The sequence below is a fragment of the Lithobates pipiens genome, unplaced genomic scaffold (genome assembly GCF_037356315.1).
Source record: "Lithobates pipiens isolate NorthernLeopardFrog02 unplaced genomic scaffold, aLitPip1_a1.2 Scaffold_18, whole genome shotgun sequence".
Classification (NCBI taxonomy): domain Eukaryota; kingdom Metazoa; phylum Chordata; class Amphibia; order Anura; family Ranidae; genus Lithobates; species Lithobates pipiens.
The window spans coordinates 59,013,995-59,031,780 of record NW_027507758.1 but is presented as its reverse complement, the minus strand read 5'-3'; the positions used below and the strand labels follow the sequence as shown (position 1 = coordinate 59,031,780).

General features: G+C 46.8%; 1 protein-coding gene across 3 annotated transcripts in view; it reads right to left on the bottom strand.

Moving 5' to 3' along the window:
• SERTAD4 (SERTA domain containing 4) overlaps positions 1 to 17,786 on the bottom strand; it is a 92,819-nt gene that overhangs the window by 3,184 nt on the left and 71,849 nt on the right. The gene's annotated exons all lie outside the window — the stretch shown is intronic.

Below are 17,786 nucleotides of genomic sequence, written 5' to 3'. Positions count from 1 at the left end.
ACTACCAGAGTCTGAAAATGTATGACATTTAGGCCCCTTTCACACTAACGTCCCGTTCAGGCCCGCCTGTCAGTTTTTCAGGCGGACCTGAACGGGTGCTCCATAGAGCTCTATGGAGCGTCGGATGTCAGCGGTGACATGTCCGCTGACATCCGACCCGCTCCGATCCGAAAAAGTGTGACGGAGGAAAAAGCTATTTTTCCATCCGTCTGCGGATCGGATCGGATGACGACGGGCACTGCGGTCCGTCGTCATCCGATCTCCCATAGGGGAGAGCGGCGCTGTGACAGGTCCGTCCCTGCACAGTGTGCAGAGACAGACCTGTCATCTCCCTGCTCAGCGGGGATCGGCGGAGTGATCCCCGCTGAGCAAACGGATATCCACGGGGCGGATCAGAACTGATCCGCCCCGTGTGAAAGGACCCTTAGTCTGTTGGGTTCTTCATGGACCAAATATTTACAAGCTTGCAGAACAATGTCAGAATTATGATTTTCTAAGAAAGTGAATGTTATTTATAACCATCTGGTGACCACAGGAATTTCTGGTGGAAGCTTTTCAGAGTTCTGACTCACTGGTTGTGCATCAAAAGCAAAAACGGTTATTTAAAACAATACAGTTAAAAAATAAAAAAAATTATTAACCACTTTCAGACCGGACCATTTTTTGCGATTCGGCACTGCGTCGCTTTAACTGACAATTGTGCGGTCGAGCGACGTGGCTCCCAAACAAAATGAACGTCCTTTTTTTCCCCACAAATAGAGCTTTCTTTTTGATCACCCCTGCAGTTTTTATTTTTTGCGCTATAAACAAAAATAGAGCGACAATTTTGAAAAAAAAAACATTATTTTTTTACTTTTTATTATAATAAATATCCCCCAAAAATATATAAAAAAAAATGTTTTCCCTCAGTTTAGGCCGATACGTATTCTTCTACATATTTTTCGTAAAAAAATAAATAAGCAATAAGCGATTATTAATTGGTTTGCGCAAAGCTATAGCGTTTACAAAATATAATAGTTTTATGGCATTTTTATTAATTCTTTTTTCTTTTACTAGTAATGGCGGCGATCAGCAATTTTTATTGTGACTGCGACGTTATGGCGGACACATCAGACATTTTTGACACATTTTTGGGACCAATGTCATTTATACAGCAATCAGTGCTATACAAATGCACTGATTCCTGTGTAAATGACACTGGCAGTGAAGGGGTTAACCAAGGGGTGGCAGTGTAGGGGTTAAGTGTTCCTAGGGGCGTGTTACTAACTGTGGGGGGCTGGGCTTTGTGTTAGTGAACACTGATCTCTGCTCCAATCACATGGAGCATTGATCAGTGTCACTTGTTGCTAGGCAGAACAGGGAGATGCTGTTTACAACGGCATCTCCCCGTTCAGCTGCCCCGTGAGACGATCACGGGTATCCCTGCGGCGTTCGAGTCTGCGGGACCCGCGACCGGACTCACGGGGGTCCCGACTAGCGCGCGATATGGCAGGGCGGCATATAGAAATGGACGTACCTGTACGCCAATATGCCTGCCCGTGCCATTCTGCCGACGTACATTGGCGTGCGCCGGTCGGGAAGTGGTTAAAGTAATGCCAAAACTGATGCTTTAACATAAATGAGTAAGAAGTTGTTAAAACCCATATCAACCTATTTTGTCTGTTAGGCTGGGAAGATTTTCGTTCACTTTCTGTCTTGGAGATGCAACAAGAAATAAAAGGAAAACTTTCCTAAGTAAATGAAATTCTCTTCATAGAACGTTGTCCCCATTGAATGATTTATTTTCAGCTATTTCTCTGATAACTTTCTTGGAACCAACATGCCAGTATACTACTACGTGTATTCTGCCATGGATTGGCACCAGGAAAGGAAAATTAAGGTATTTGATACAATTTTCTTCTTTTTCGAGGATGGTCACCACAACAAACACAAAAGTTACTCTTCATAGCAGGCATACATACTGCAATATCTACCTGACAAAGGGTCTAACCCTTCCCTACTACATCTAAAGCATGGATGCTCAATCTGTGGCCCTCCAGCTGTTGCAGAACTACAAGTCCCATCATGGCTCTGCCTTTGGGGGACGTGCTTGTAGCTGTCAGCAGCTTGCAATGCTTCGTGAGACTTGTAGTTCCGCAACAGCTGGTAGGCCACAGTTTGAGTACCCATGATCTAAAGCATGGGTCTTCAAACTATGGCCCTCCAGTTGTTTGGGAACTACAATTCCCATCATACCTAGTCATGTCTGAATGTCAGAGCTTTACAATGCCTCATGGGATGTGTAGCTCCCCAACAGCTGGAGGGCCGTAGTTTGAGGATGCCTGATCTAAAGCTTAAAGCTAAATTTAGACCAGCCTTTCAAAAAAAAGGATTCTGCTGAGCCCTCTGGTTCCTCCAGAGTTTGCTATGGGTTCCTTAATCTGTGAGCGGTGATGTATTGATCTCCTGCCTGATGGTGTTCACATAGTTCTGGCACCAACGCGACTGATTCTTGCCACTGACCACCATTGCAAGGAAGCTCTTATCTTACTGCTACCAATGTGATATGGCTAATGTTCCATGAGCTGTGGATATAATAGTTTGTAATCAGCTTCCCAGAGACCTGAATATTATTTTAGGGGATTCCCCTATGTAAATAAATGTTGAGAAAGGCTACTCAAAGTGTTACTAAACCCAGGTCACTATATCTGGTCTCCCACAGTACAAAGAACATGGAAATGCAATTATTTTAGTAAATATAAACTGCTAAATACTTTTTCTCATCAGCAGTCTATAGCCCTCTAATGACTTCTATCAGTGTTTGGTTAAAGCTTGTATGAGGAGTTTTCATTCTACTCTGACTGTCCTATGAGGCTCCAGGAACCCTGACTCTCTGTCTGGACAGTGCTGATTGACCATATGCTGATCAAATTAGCCAATAATTGTGCTGCTTCTCCTTTCACAGTAGCAGGCTGAGGTGGGTCCAGGATAACCTGGGCTCACAGGAAGTGGGTTGAATTATGCTGGTCATCATACTGAGGACATTTAGCAGCAGAAAATGGTCTGCAGGGGAAATCTTTGGAGTTAATTCTAATATTGCTGGAAAAGCTGGTTTATTCATTACAGGTACTTATATAGCGCCGTCAATTTATGCAGTGCTTTACATATACATTGTACAGTCACATCAGTCCCTGCCCTCAAGGGGCTTACAATCTAAAGTCCCTAACTCACATTCATACATACACATACTAGGGTCAATTTAGACAAAAGCCAATTAACCTACCAGCATGTCTTAAGAATGTGAAAGGAATCTCACACAGGCACGGGGAGAACATGGAAACTCCAGGCAGGCAGTGCCATAGTTGGGTTTCGAACAGACGACTAGTGATGGCCGAACGGTTCGCCCGGCGGTCGTTTCGCGGCGAATTTCCGACTTTCGCCGTCCGCGGGTTCGAACGCCTTTTTCCGTCGTTCGCCCCGGCGGACTTACGTGTTTAATGTATACAAGAACTTTAACCTTTCGTGACACGTTTATCATGTGTTACAGGACAACCAATTGAGACATGACAGCTCATGGACACTTGGACATTCCCCCTAACCTATAAATACACCCGATCCGGTGGCCATTTTACATTCTTTCTTCTGTCACTGTAGGGAAAGGATCCTGTGTGGAGTAGGGACAGAGAAAACGCTAGCTATTTGGTACACAAAAGTTCTTTTCAGGACTGGTATAGGTGTTAGGTCAGCAGCCTGAGTTTCTTTTGTCAGTTTAGATAAAGGGACAGAGCGCTGTATGCTGCTATTTTAGGGACAGCTCAGCCAGATTAGTCTTTCTTCATCATCATCATCATCATCATCATCATTAGCTGTTACTATCAGGTCCACAAAAGAGCTGTTCCAGCTAATCGTTCCAGCCTACTCTTTTTTGCCAATTTGTATAGGGACAGGCAGGAAGCAGTGTGTCAGGCAGTGAGGATAATTTTAAAGACTTGCTGTTACTATTAGTTCCACAAAGGTTCTTTTCAGGACTGGTATCAGTGGTACGGTAATAGGCTTGTACACGTATAATATTCTTTCTTCCAAATATAGAAAGAATATTATACTTGACTGCTGCCCTTCTGCTGCAGTCTGCTAATCATTCACAACTCACTTGTTCCACAAAGCTCTTTATCAGGACTGGTAACTTGGTCTGTCTAGGGTGCTACGGTACATAGGCTTGGGTGCGGTACAGTCTGCTGTTCTGTAAGGACCGCTATCGGTCCACAATACATAGGGTTGCCGTGCACTACTGCTGACCGCTGCCCTATACTGCAGCAGTCCTTCATTGGTATAGGGACTGACGTACAGTCTGCTAATCACTAACACACAACCTGCTTGGTCCACAAAAGTTCTTATAAGGACTGGTAACTTGGTATAGGGTGCTACGGTACATAGGCCTGAGTGCGTTACAGTCTGCTGTTCTGTAAGGACCGCTATCGGTCCACAATACATAGGGTTGCCGTGCACTACTGCTGACCGCTGCCCTATACTGCAGCAGTCCTTCAGCGGTATAGGGACTGACGCACAGTCTGCTAAACACTAACACACAACCTGCTTGGTCCACAAAAGTTTTTATAAGGACTGGTAACTTGGTATAGGGTGCTACGGTACATAGGCCTGAGTGCAGTACAGTCTGCTGTTCTGTAAGGACCGCTATCGGTCCACAATACATAGGGTTGCCGTGCACTACTGCTGACCGCTGCCCTATACTGCAGCAGTCCTTCATTGGTATAGGGACTGACGTACAGTCTGCTAATCACTAACACACAACCTGCTTGGTCCACAAAAGTTCTTATAAGGACTGGTAACTTGGTATAGGGTGCTACGGTACATAGGCCTGAGTGCGTTACAGTCTGCTGTTCTGTAAGGACCGCTATCGGTCCACAATACATAGGGTTGACGTGCACCACTGCTGACCGCTGCCCTATACTGCAGCAGTCCTTCAGCGGTATAGGGACTGACGTACAGTCTGCTAAACACTAATACACAACCTGCTTGGTCCACAAAAGTTCTTATAAGGACTGGTAACTTGGTATAGGGTGCTACGGTACATAGGCTTGAGTGCGGTACAGTCTGCTGTTCTGTAAGGACCGCTATCGGTCCACAATAGATAGGGTTGACGTGCACCACTGCTGACCGCTGCCCTATACTGCAGCAGTCCTTCAGCGGTATAGGGACTGACGCACAGTCTGCTAAACACTAACACACAACCTGCTTGGTCCACAAAAGTTTTTATAAGGACTGGTAACTTGGTATAGGGTGCTACGGTACATAGGCCTGAGTGCGTTACAGTCTGCTGTTCTGTAAGGACCGCTATCGGTCCACAATACATAGGGTTGCCGTGCACTACTGCTGACCGCTGCCCTATACTGCAGCAGTCCTTCATTGGTATAGGGACTGACGTACAGTCTGCTAATCACTAACACACAACCTGCTTGGTCCACAAAAGTTCTTATAAGGACTGGTAACTTGGTATAGGGTGCTACGGTACATAGGCCTGAGTGCGTTACAGTCTGCTGTTCTGTAAGGACCGCTATCGGTCCACAATACATAGGGTTGACGTGCACCACTGCTGACCGCTGCCCTATACTGCAGCAGTCCTTCAGCGGTATAGGGACTGACGTACAGTCTGCTAAACACTAATACACAACCTGCTTGGTCCACAAAAGTTCTTATAAGGACTGGTAACTTGGTATAGGGTGCTACGGTACATAGGCTTGAGTGCGGTACAGTCTGCTGTTCTGTAAGGACCGCTATCGGTCCACAATACATAGGGTTGCCGTGCACTACTGCTGACCGCTGCCCTATACTGCAGCAGTCCTTCATTGGTATAGGGACTGACGTACAGTCTGCTAATCACTAACACACAACCTGCTTGTTCCACAAAAGTTCTTATAAGGACTGGTAACTTGGTATAGGGTGCTACGGTACATAGGCTTGAGTGCGGTACAGTCTGCTGTTCTGTAAGGACCGCTATCGGTCCACAATAGATAGGGTTGACGTGCACCACTGCTGACCGCTGCCCTATACTGCAGCAGTCCTTCAGCGGTATAGGGACTGACGTACAGTCTGCTAAACACTAATACACAACCTGCTTGGTCCACAAAAGTTCTTATAAGGACTGGTAACTTGGTATAGGGTGCTACGGTACATAGGCTTGAGTGCGGTACAGTCTGCTGTTCTGTAAGGACCGCTATCGGTCCACAATAGATAGGGTTGACGTGCACCACTGCTGACCGCTGCCCTATACTGCAGCAGTCCTTCAGCGGTATAGGGACTGACGTACAGTCTGCTAAACACTAATACACAACCTGCTTGGTCCACAAAAGTTCTTATAAGGACTGGTAACTTGGTATAGGGTGCTACGGTACATAGGCTTGAGTGCGGTACAGTCTGCTGTTCTGTAAGGACCGCTATAGGTCCACAATAGATAGGGTTGACGTGCACCACTGCTGACCGCTCACCTATACTGCAGCAGTCCTTCAGCGGTATAGGGACTAAGAGTTTTGTCACAGGGTCATTTAAAAAATGACATGCAGAGGAAGAGGCAGGCCCTTCCGCAGGGGTGGTAGGGGTAGGGCAGGAGCAACAGGCTTGAGCCAAAGTGGGAAGTTGCAGAAGGTGCGTTCAATTACTTTAAAGGATGCACCAGACTTGGTTGAGTGGCTCGCTCAGCCTTACTCTTCTGCACCCTCCTCATCCTCTCGATCTGCACCCTCTTCTTCACTCTCTGCTATGTGCACCCCCAAAGACACTACCACCAACAACACGACCACCACCACCACCACCACATACCTTCCGCTTGAGTCACTGGAATTATTTTCCGATCCATATCAAGAGGACATTTCTGATGCGCAGCCACTCTTGGTATTGGATCAGGAAGAGGAGGTAGCAACAAGCGCTACTCAGCAGTCTGACGCCAGTACCCAGATCAGCCCAAGGAGGAGGTTGGTCCCCGGTGTTGCTGCCTACTCTACTTATAGCGGTGGGGAAGGTGACGTTGATGATGACGTGTCTAGTGATGTCACGTGGGTGCCCACAAGAGAGGAAGAGGAGGGGAGTTCAGAGGGAGATATGGACCAGCAGATAGGGAGGAGAAGCAGCAATGACTTACATTGCACAGCAGGGACAAAGCAGACTGCAAATGTATCAGGAGCGAGTCATCGACCATGTACGGTCACATCTGGCGCTCCCAGGACACCGGCACATGGCTCCGCAGTGTGGGCTTTTTTTAACGTGTCCGCTGCTGACAATAGCGTTGCCATCTGCAATCTTTGCAGTCAACGCGTTAGTCGCGGTAAGCCCAATACTCACCTAGGGACGACCGCCTTAAGAAGGCACATGAGCAGCCATCACCGAGCCCAGTGGGAGCAACGGAACACACAAAGCCACACTGCAGGCTCTCACCGTCCAGCCTCGTCTTCTACTTCTCCTTCTCCTCTCTCCTCACAATTGTCCTCCACTCCACCTTCCATCACGCCAAGCTCACATTTTTCTGCAAAAAGGCAGGCTTCCGTGGGCCTAATGTTTGAGCGTAAAAAAATGATGACGCCGGATAACCCTCTTGCCCAACGGTTGGCGGCTGGCTTGTCAGAACTCATAGCCCGCCAACTACTGCCATATAAACTGGTGGACTCGGAGGCCTTTCGCAAATTTGTGGCCATTGGAACACCACAATGGAAGGTCCCAGGAAGGAAGTATTTCTCAGAGAAGGGCATCCCAGAGCTATATGGCCATGTTCAGCGGCAAGTGAATGTATCTCTGGCACACAGTGTCGGTGCCAAGATACATCTGACCACAGACACGTGGTCTAGCAAACACGGGCAGGGAAGGTATATCAGTTTTACTGCCCACTGGGTGAACCTTCTGACGGCCGTCAAGCATGTAACCCGTGGCACCCGTGTAGATTTGGTTTTACCGCCACGGATTGCATGCAGGCCTGACTCTTCTTCTCCTCCTCCTACTCCATCCTCCTCCCTCTCCTCCTCAGCTGCCTCCTCCTTTTCCGCTGCTAGCGTCTCTTCCACTGCACCGCCCAAGCTCCCCAGAACCTATTCCACATGCCAGGTGAGACGTTGCCATGCCGTGCTGCGTCTGTTGTGCCTGGAAGCAAAGAGCCACACTGGCCCGGCACTCCTTTCAGCTTTGCGTTCACAGGCAGATGAGTGGCTAACACCGCTCAATTTGACAGTTGGTAAAGTGGTGTGTGACAACGGTGCCAATCTGCTTAGCGCATTGAAACAGGGCAAAATCACGCACGTGCCGTGCATGGCACACGTCTTAAACTTGGTCGTGCAGCGATTCCTTGTCAAATACCCTGGGGTCCAGGACATCTTGCGGCAGGCAAGGAAAATCTCGGCCCATTTCAGAAGATCTTACACGGCCATGGCTCGCCTTGCTGACATTCAGCGGCGACACCATCTGCCGGTCAGACGTCTTATTTGCGATTGCCCGACGCGATGGAACTCAACCTTCTATATGCTTGATAGGCTGCTCCAGCAGAAACGTGCAGTTAACGTCTACCTGTATGAACTCTGCGAAAGAAACGGTTCTGGGGAGCTGGGTTTTTTTTCACCGCGCCAGTGGCTGCTCATGCGCGACACATGCAGACTTCTGCGGCCATTTGAGGAGATCACCAAACTGGTCAGTCGCAGCCATGGCGCCATCAGTGACATGGTACCTTATGCCTTCTTTCTGGAGCGTGCATTGCGTCGTGTCATTGATCAGGCTGTGGAGGAGCAGGAGCGGGAAGATGAGGAAGTCGCAATGCTGGATGAATTCCCAGGGGGGGCTACTCTATCTGAGACAAGTCAACAACAGGAGTCTGATGAGGAGTCAGAGGAGGATGGTGCCGGGGCGGATGAGCAGGAGCAAGAAGAGCATGCTTTAAACCTTTCTGGGATCCCTGTTGTGCGAGGATGGGGAGAGGAGAATGAAGAGGACGACATTATCCTGGATGATGAGCAGGAGCCAGGCCACCACACCGCTTCCACTTTAGTGCAAATGGGGGCCTTCATGCTCCAGTGTTTTAATAGGGACCCCCGTATAAAAAGCATGAGGGTCAAGGACCAGTACTGGGTGGCAACGTACTTAGACCCCCGGTACAAACACAAAATGGCGGAAATGTTACCGCCGTCGCAGAGGGCTGTCAGAATGCAGCACTTCCAGGCCTTGCTTCGAGAAATGCTGCATTCTGCTTTTGCGTGCGCTGGCAGAGGAGCAATTCCCACTCCCAGAGAAGGATTTGCGGGTACCAATCCAACAGCGCCTGCAAGAAGAGGCCGGTTTGAAGATGTGTTGGTGACTTCGGATATGAGGTCATTCTTTCAGCCGACCCATCGACAGGTGTCATCCGGATCCAGCATCAGGGAACGCCTAGACCGTCAGGTGTCCGACTACATTGGGTTAACGGCCGATGTGGACGCTCTGAGGAGTGATGAACCCCTAGACTACTGGGTGGGCAGGCTTGACCTCTGGCCAGAGCTTGCCCAATTTGCAATCGAACTGTTGGCTTGCCCCTCATCCAGTGTCCTGTCCGAAAGGACGTTCAGCGCAGCAGGGGGGATTGTGACCGATAAGCGTACTCGCCTAGCTCACCACAGTGTTAACTACCTCACATTTCTAAAAATGAATGAGGCATGGATCTCGGAGGAATTCAACACATGTGATCAGTAGACCATGTATATGTCTATAAACAATTTTTGGAATCAAGCACACAGACCTTCTTAATTCATTTGGCTCACTTCCCTGACCCAAAAAAGCACACCGTACTATATGCCCCTACCCTCCTCTTTGAAGAGGTTGAGCGGTGTCATATTTCTACTGGGGCTGCTTATTATGAGGGGTTCCCACCATCCCTGTGCTGTGCTGACTTCCTCCTGGGTGTTCTTATTATGAGGGGCTCCCACCATCCCTGTGCTGTGCTGACTTCCTCCTGGGGGTTCTTATTATGAGGGGATCACACCATCCCTGTGCTGTGCTGACTTCCTCCTGGGGCTGCTTACGGTGCTGCTGTCAGCGCTGTATGTCACGGAGCTGCTGTCAGCGCTGTATGTCACGGAGCTGCTGTCAGCGCTGTATGTCACGGAGCTGCTGTCAGCGCTGTATGTCACGGAGCTGCTGTCAGCGCTGTATGTCACGGAGCTGCTGTCAGCGCTGTATGTCACGGAGCTGCTGTCAGCGCTGTATGTCACGGAGCTGCTGTCAGCGCTGTATGTCACGGAGCTGCTGTCAGCGCTGTATGTCACGGAGCTGCTGTCAGCGCTGTATGTCACGGAGCTGCTGTCAGCGCTGTATGTCACGGAGCTGCTGTCAGCGCTGTATGTCACGGAGCTGCTGTCAGCGCTGTATGTCACGGTGCTGCTGTCAGCGCTGTATGTCACGGAGCTGCTGTCAGCGCTGTATGTCACGGAGCTGCTGTCAGTGCTGTAAGTCACGGAGCTGCTGTCAGCGCTGTATGTCACGGAGCTGCTGTCAGCGCTGTATGTCACGGAGCTGCTGTCAGCGCTGTATGTCACGGTGCTGCTGTCAGCGCTGTATGTCACGGAGCTGCTGTCAGCGCTGTATGTCACGGAGCTGCTGTCAGCGCTGTATGTCACGGAGCTGCTGTCAGCGCTGTATGTCACGGAGCTGCTGTCAGCGCTGTATGTCACGGAGCTGCTGTCAGCGCTGTATGTCACGGTGCTGCTGTCAGCGCTGTATGTCACGGAGCTGCTGTCAGCGCTGTATGTCACGGAGCTGCTGTCAGTGCTGTATGTCACGGAGCTGCTGTCAGCGCTGTATGTCACGGAGCTGCTGTCAGCGCTGTATGTCACGGAGCTGCTGTCAGCGCTGTATGTCACGGTGCTGCTGTCAGCGCTGTATGTCACGGAGCTGCTGTCAGCGCTGTATGTCACGGAGCTGCTGTCAGCGCTGTATGTCACGGAGCTGCTGTCAGCGCTGTATGTCACGGAGCTGCTGTCAGCGCTGTATGTCACGGAGCTGCTGTCAGCGCTGTATGTCACGGTGCTGATGTCAGTGCTCTGTATTACGGTGCTGCTGTCAGTGCTCTGTATCTCCTGCACCCTCTTGTTTGCCTACCCTGGTCCCTGACCTTCCCTCTCCTCCATTGCCTTCATTAGCTCCATAGTCCTGAATTGTCAGAACAATTTCCCAAATAAAAAAAAAATGCTTGTAGTTATCGATCCCAAATTCACCTCATACATGTATTATGCTATTGTCCAGGTGGTGGGACTACGTGCTACCCCCTAATAATTACCCCGTGGCCGCAAATTCGACCTAAAGGTTTGCGAAATTCGCCTCCCATTGAAGTCAATGGAGCCCGCGGCGAACGGTCGTTTTCGCGAACGTTTGTGTCCGTTCGCGTTTCGCGTTCGCGAAACGTCCCGTCGGAAGTTCGTCCATCACTACAGACGACCCTACTGCTGCTAGGCGAAAGTGCTAACTACTTAGCCACTGTGCTACCCATTTTGTTATTTTAGTTTTTAACTAGCTAATCATTTTTATCTTTATTTATTTTTTATTTTTTTTAATGTTGGCTGGAGTTCTGCTTTAAATCAGTATTGTACCCAAAAGCAAACATTTATTATAGCTCAGCTTACCAATTCATAGATGTGATGGCTGTTTTCATTTCTATCCAGAGTCGGGGGACTCTAATATAGGGGGTGTGTTACTTACCAGGTCACAAGGGCAAAACAGAGGGGAAAAAGCCTAAAAAGAAAGGATATTACTACAGCCTCCACATCTAATAATTGGTAAGATGCAATTTATTACATCTCACTGGTTTTGGGTTTAATACAAGTTTAAGTAGTTGGTTCTGTCCTTTGGGGCCAGATGCCAGCACCATGCAGGACATGCTAGGAGCCTCAGGTGAGGAGGAAGGTGACTGATTTAGTACTGTCCTCGGAAGGTAGTAGCTGGCACCATGCATCACAGGTTTGGAGCCCTGGCTGACCCAGATGAGAAGAGAAGTGACAGATTTGGTACTGTCCTCAGAAGGTAGATGCTGGTACCATGCAGCACGGGTTTGGAGCCCCGGTTGACCCAGATGAGAAGAGAAGTGACAGATTTGGTACTGTCCTCAGAAGGCAGATGCTGGCACCATGCAGCATGGGTTTGAAGCCTCGGCTGACCCAGTTGAGAAGATAAGTGACAGATTTAGTGCTATCCTCAGATGGTAGATGCTGGCACCATGCAACACAGGTTTGAGGCCCGGCTGACCCAGATGAGAAGAGAAGTGACAGATTTGGTACTGTCCTCAGAAGGCAGATGCTGGCACCATGCAGCAGGGGTTTGGAGCCCTGGCTGACCCAGATGAGAAGAGAAGTGACAGATTTAGTACTGTCCTCAGAATGTAGTAGCTGGCACCATGCAACACGGGTTTGGAGCCCTGGCTGACCCAGATGAGAAGAGAAGTGACAGATTTAGTACTGTCCTCAGAATGTAGTATCTGGCACCATGCAACACGGGTTTGGAGCCCCGGCTGACCCAGATGAGAAGAGAAGTGACAGACTTGGTATTGTCCTCAGAAGGCAGATGCTGGCACCATGCATTACAGGTTTGGAGCCCCGGATGACCCAGATGAGAACGGAAGCAACAGATTTGGTACTGTCTTCAGGGGCCCGATGCTGACACTAAAGCAGCACATTTTAGGATCCCCGGCTGAAAAAGGTAAAAAGGGAAGTGACAGATTTCCTTTGGTTTCTTTATAAAAAAAACAAGCATGCACATGATTAAATAAACTTGTGGTTTCTTTCTTGTGCATATCAAGGAATTTAGCAGGATATCTTCATATGCTGTGGCGACAGTATACCATATGAAATCTAAGATGTCTTTTGTAGATACACAGACGCCATGTATATAAATTATGCATTCCTTCAGGTCCTGTCTATTATAACTGATCAAAGTCAGGCTGTGCCATTGCAGCCACTGAGGATTGTAAATACATTTTTATCTTCTTCACTAATAGGACACACCATCAAAACATCAATAAGTGAACGTGGCCTTTTCTTTATGAATCCAGCTAGTCTTTCACAGGTATGTGGTGTTTTGTAGAATAAACCTATACACTGTCCCTGGGAAATGCTTTGAGGACACCATATCATGGCAAGTCTATTGTAGTTTTCTTTGTATATAATGCTCTCAAAGCCTAGTCATAATATTTCTGTAGATTGGATTCTATCTTCATTGGCTTTGAGATGACTATGGCAGCTAGATTGGAAGTGGGAATACTGGTGGGGATACTTGGGCAATAATGTGGCTACAACTTGATTTGCCAGCAACAAAGCAAAAATTTAGGTTTTGGGTAGAAATGTTCTCTAAACAATGCCTAGTGTGCACATTTACATTTTAATAATAATAATTAACTAAACTAAGTTAGTCAGGTAAAGAACAGATGCAAATATACTATATGAAGAAAAGTATGTCAATACCCAAATGACTGAATGTTGCTGCTTTTAGTGAAGGCTACTCGTAATCAGGGTTCTTTTTAATAGGGAATGCAGGGGAACACATTCCGGGACATCCTTCAACACTGAATATGTGTAATGGCAAGGGGTGGTTCACTGGAGGTTCTATTGTTGCAGGGGGGATCTGTTGTTGCAGGTGAGGTCTATTGTTGAGGACGGGGTCTGTTGTTGCTGGCTGGTGGGGGGTCTGTTGTTGCTGGCTGGTGGGGGATCTATTGTTGTTGGGGTCGATCTATTGTTACTTGGGGGGTATTTTGATGTGGAGGGTCTATCGTTATTGGGGGGATTTATCATTTCTGGGGGATCTATTGATGCTGAAGGAATCCATTGATGCTGGGGGGGGGGGGGTCAATTGTAGCTAGGAGAGATCTACTGTTAAAGAGTCAATTGTTGCTGGCTGCTGGGGTGGGTCTGTTGTTGCTGGAGAAAGGAGTATTTTGCTGCCGGGATCTTTTGTTGTTGAGGGAGATCTGTTGTTGCTGGGGGAAGATTTGTTTTATTGCTTTTCTAGTTATCATTAACACATTTTATACAAACTAATTAGCATCACAAAATGATACTTGGTTCTGTATTCTCTAAAAGAGGTGGTACTTGGAGGTGGGTAGGAGGTGGATCCAAGGGATGGTGCTCAGAGGTGGGTAGGGGTGGAGACAAAGGATAACTTGGGGGGGTTCCTGCACCTATTTTCTGCGAAAAGATTTTTCAGATAATAGTGAGCATCCAACTTTGGGGACAACAGTTTGGAGAAGGTTTTTTTTTCTGTTCCAGCATGATTGTGCCCCTGTATACAACGCCAGCTCAATAAGGACAGGGATGATTAGTTTGGTGTAGAGGAACTTGAACGTGACCTGCACAGAGCCCTGTCCTCAACTCTACTGAACACCTTCAAGATGAATTGAAATGAGTAAGCTAGGTCTTCTCCTCTAACTATATTATCTGACCTAAAAAATACTCTTTGGGGTGAATGGGTACAAATTACCATAAACACACTCCAGAATCTTTAGGAAAGCCTCCCCAGAAGAATTAAGGGTGTTATAGCTGCAAAGGGGGCCAGCGTCCAAAATTTAGAAGAGGGTGTCCACCAAATTGATATACTGTAGGTTGTAATGGTCAACTTTCCACAGCTTTTTGTCAATAAAGAGCATGCTATACATATATTTTATACGAAGAGGTTTTGCAATTTTTAAGAACACCTATACAGTATATACTTTTGAACCCCAACTATCCAGGAATTTTTACTTCATTACAACCCTACAATATGTATTTTAAATGGTGCCCCGTGCCCCTATGGCTACCCGGAGGGCTGATCGAAAAAAAAGAAAAAAACTGATTCCCCCATTTACACAATCAGGGTGAACTGAAGAATCCTCCCTGCTGTGCCATTGTATTCTGACAGGGGGACACTTCCACTGTCAGAATGCACTGATCTGTTGAGCGGGAATGGCCATATACGGATTCAAATTTGGCCGTTCCCTGCAAAATTTTTGCAAAAGTTGGCATAGTCCGCCTTTTGCAAAAATGTAGTAGATGCACCTTAATTTAAAAAAAGTGTTTTTATTAAATGTTTGCATTAGAGTGTAAATTCAGCTTCAGCAAAAAGCACACTACACTGTGGCATATGGGTATATACAGTGCCTTGGAAAAAGTATTTATACCCCTTGACATTTTCCACATTTTGTCATGTTTCAACCAAAAACGTAAATTTATTTTATTGGGATTTTATGTGATAGACCAACACAACGTGGCACATAATTGTGAAGTGAAAGGAAAATGATAAATGGTTTTCTAACATTTTTTACAAATAAATATGAGAAAAGTGTGGCGTGCATTTGTATTCAGCTCCCAGAGTCATTACTTTGTAGAACCACCTTTCGCTGCAATTATTTTTTTGGGTATGTCTCTACCATCTTTGCACATCTAGAAAGTGCCATTTTTGCCCATTCTCCTTTACAAAATAACTTGAGCTCTGTCAGATTGGATGGAGAGCGTCTGTGAACAGCAATTTTCAAGTCTTGCCATAGATTCTCAATTGGATTTAGGTCTAGACTTTGACTGGGCCATTCTAACACATGAATATGCTTTGATCTAAACCATTCCATCATAGCTCTGACTGCATGTTTAGGGTTGTCCTTCTGGAAGGTGAACCTCCACCCAAGTCTCAAGTCTTTTGCAGACTCTAACAGGTTTGTTTCTAAGATTGCCCTGTTTTTGGCTCCATCCATCTTCCCATCAACTGTGACCAACTTCCCTGTCCCTGCTGAAGAAAAGCATCCCCAAAACATGATGTTGCCACCACCATTTTCAAGGTGGGGATGGTGTGTTCAGGGTGATGTGCAGTGTTAGTTTCCCGCCACACACAGCGCTTTGCTTTTAGGCCAAAAAGTTAAATTTTGGTCTCATCTGACCAGAGAACCTTCTTCCACATGTTTGCTGTGTCCCCCACATGGCTTCTCGCAAACTGCAAAATGGGACTTCTTATGGCTTTCTTTCAACAATGGCTTTCTTCTTGCCACTCTTCCATAAAGGCTAGATTTGTGGAGTGCACGACTAATAATTGTCCTGTGGACAGATTCTCCCACCTGAGCTGTGGATACTCTTTCCATTTTCGGATGATGGATTGAACAGTGCTCGGTGCGATGCTCAAAGTTTGGGATATTTTTTTATAACCTAACCCTGCTTTAAACTTCTCCACAACTTTATCCCTGAGCTGTCTGGTGTGTTCCTTGTGTTCTAACAAACCTCTGAGGGCTTCACAGGACAGCTGTATTTATACTGAGATTAAATTATACACAAGTGGACTCTATTTACCAATTAGGTGACTTTTATAGGCAATTGGTTCCACTAGATTTTAGTTAGGGGTATCAGAGTAAAGGGGGCCGAATACAAATACCTGCCACACTTTTCACATATTTATTTGTAAAAAATTTGGAAAACCATTTATCATTTTCCTTCCACTTCACAATTGTGTTGCCACTTTGTGTTGGTCTATCGCATAAAACTCCAATACAATACATTTACGTTTTTGGTTGAAACATGACAAAATATGAAATATTTCAAGGGGTATGAATACTTTTTCAAGGCACTGAATGTGCTAAAACCCACCTACAAGTAAGGGCTCTCTTTTTGTTAAACAGAAGATTCTACAAATCCTCTACAGTCAGCAATGGCTCCTTCCTGATTTATTGTAGGGACAGAGCAGCGATTGGGACCAGCGTCCCCTAGTGCCACAAGAAAGAGCACCCTGTGCTGAGCCAGATGTTGGTCAGATCACAACATTATTTTCAAGAACGCTGTGGAGCCTGGACTGGCCCTGTGATGTCAGCCGACAGCAGACTTTAGCCTGCCGTCAGCTGAATCTGGGTCACAGGAGTGCAGAACTACAAGAGAAGTATGGTCAAGAGAGCTTTGGCCATACTTCTCCTTTAAACTGAAAGGGTTCCCTGGCTGGGGATAGGTTAAGAATAATATGCTGTTATACCCATATGGAACAGCATAGTGTGCTTTTTTGTAAATTTTTTGTAAATCTGAACTTACACTTAAAGCCTGCAAAGCATTGCAACCATGGTCTGTACATCTCGATTGCAATTCACAGACACCTACACCCCTGCCCTAGATCTGTAGCAATGTACAGAGGAAGTAAACATTGGACTACAAGTGCGTAGATGTTTGTCCTCCATTCAAATTTGTGAGTTTCTCTCTGGCATGGAAGATGGTATTCGTAGTCTTTGCATATGCAGAAATCTGAGAATTGATCTGTGAATGGATGATGCAACTCTGCTGCGCTAAATTCAGAAGCACCACATGATCTTGGTAAGTGTGGGTGGGGGCAGTTTAATGGTGGGGTAGTTGGTAAATGTGACCATGTTTCATGTTACACCCTGGGAGTAACATTAAATTACTTCCAAAGGTGAACAGGCCAACAATGGCAGCCCCATATCTGTATCCACGCGGGTTCCCTTTACATACAGGCATGTTCTTCATATGGAAGCGCTCTCTCTGTAGAATAAACCAAACAGGCTATAAAAGTCATTGTACTTGTAGAGAGCAGCAGACAAAGACTTCTGGAAATTATCAGGGAAGAACTTGGGCTTGGAGGACTTTACGAGAGTGGAGGATTGCCAAAAATTACACATACCGTGCCACGGAATGAGATGGAAACATTTCTACCGAGACAGTGCTGGTGGGACAAGTGCTGAAACATTTCCACCACACCAACATTGAGGTCATAGAAAAAGAAAAGGCCTTGGTAATTTGATTCTTTGATGCGTTTTATTATTTTCTTTTTCTGTTAACATTCCCAAA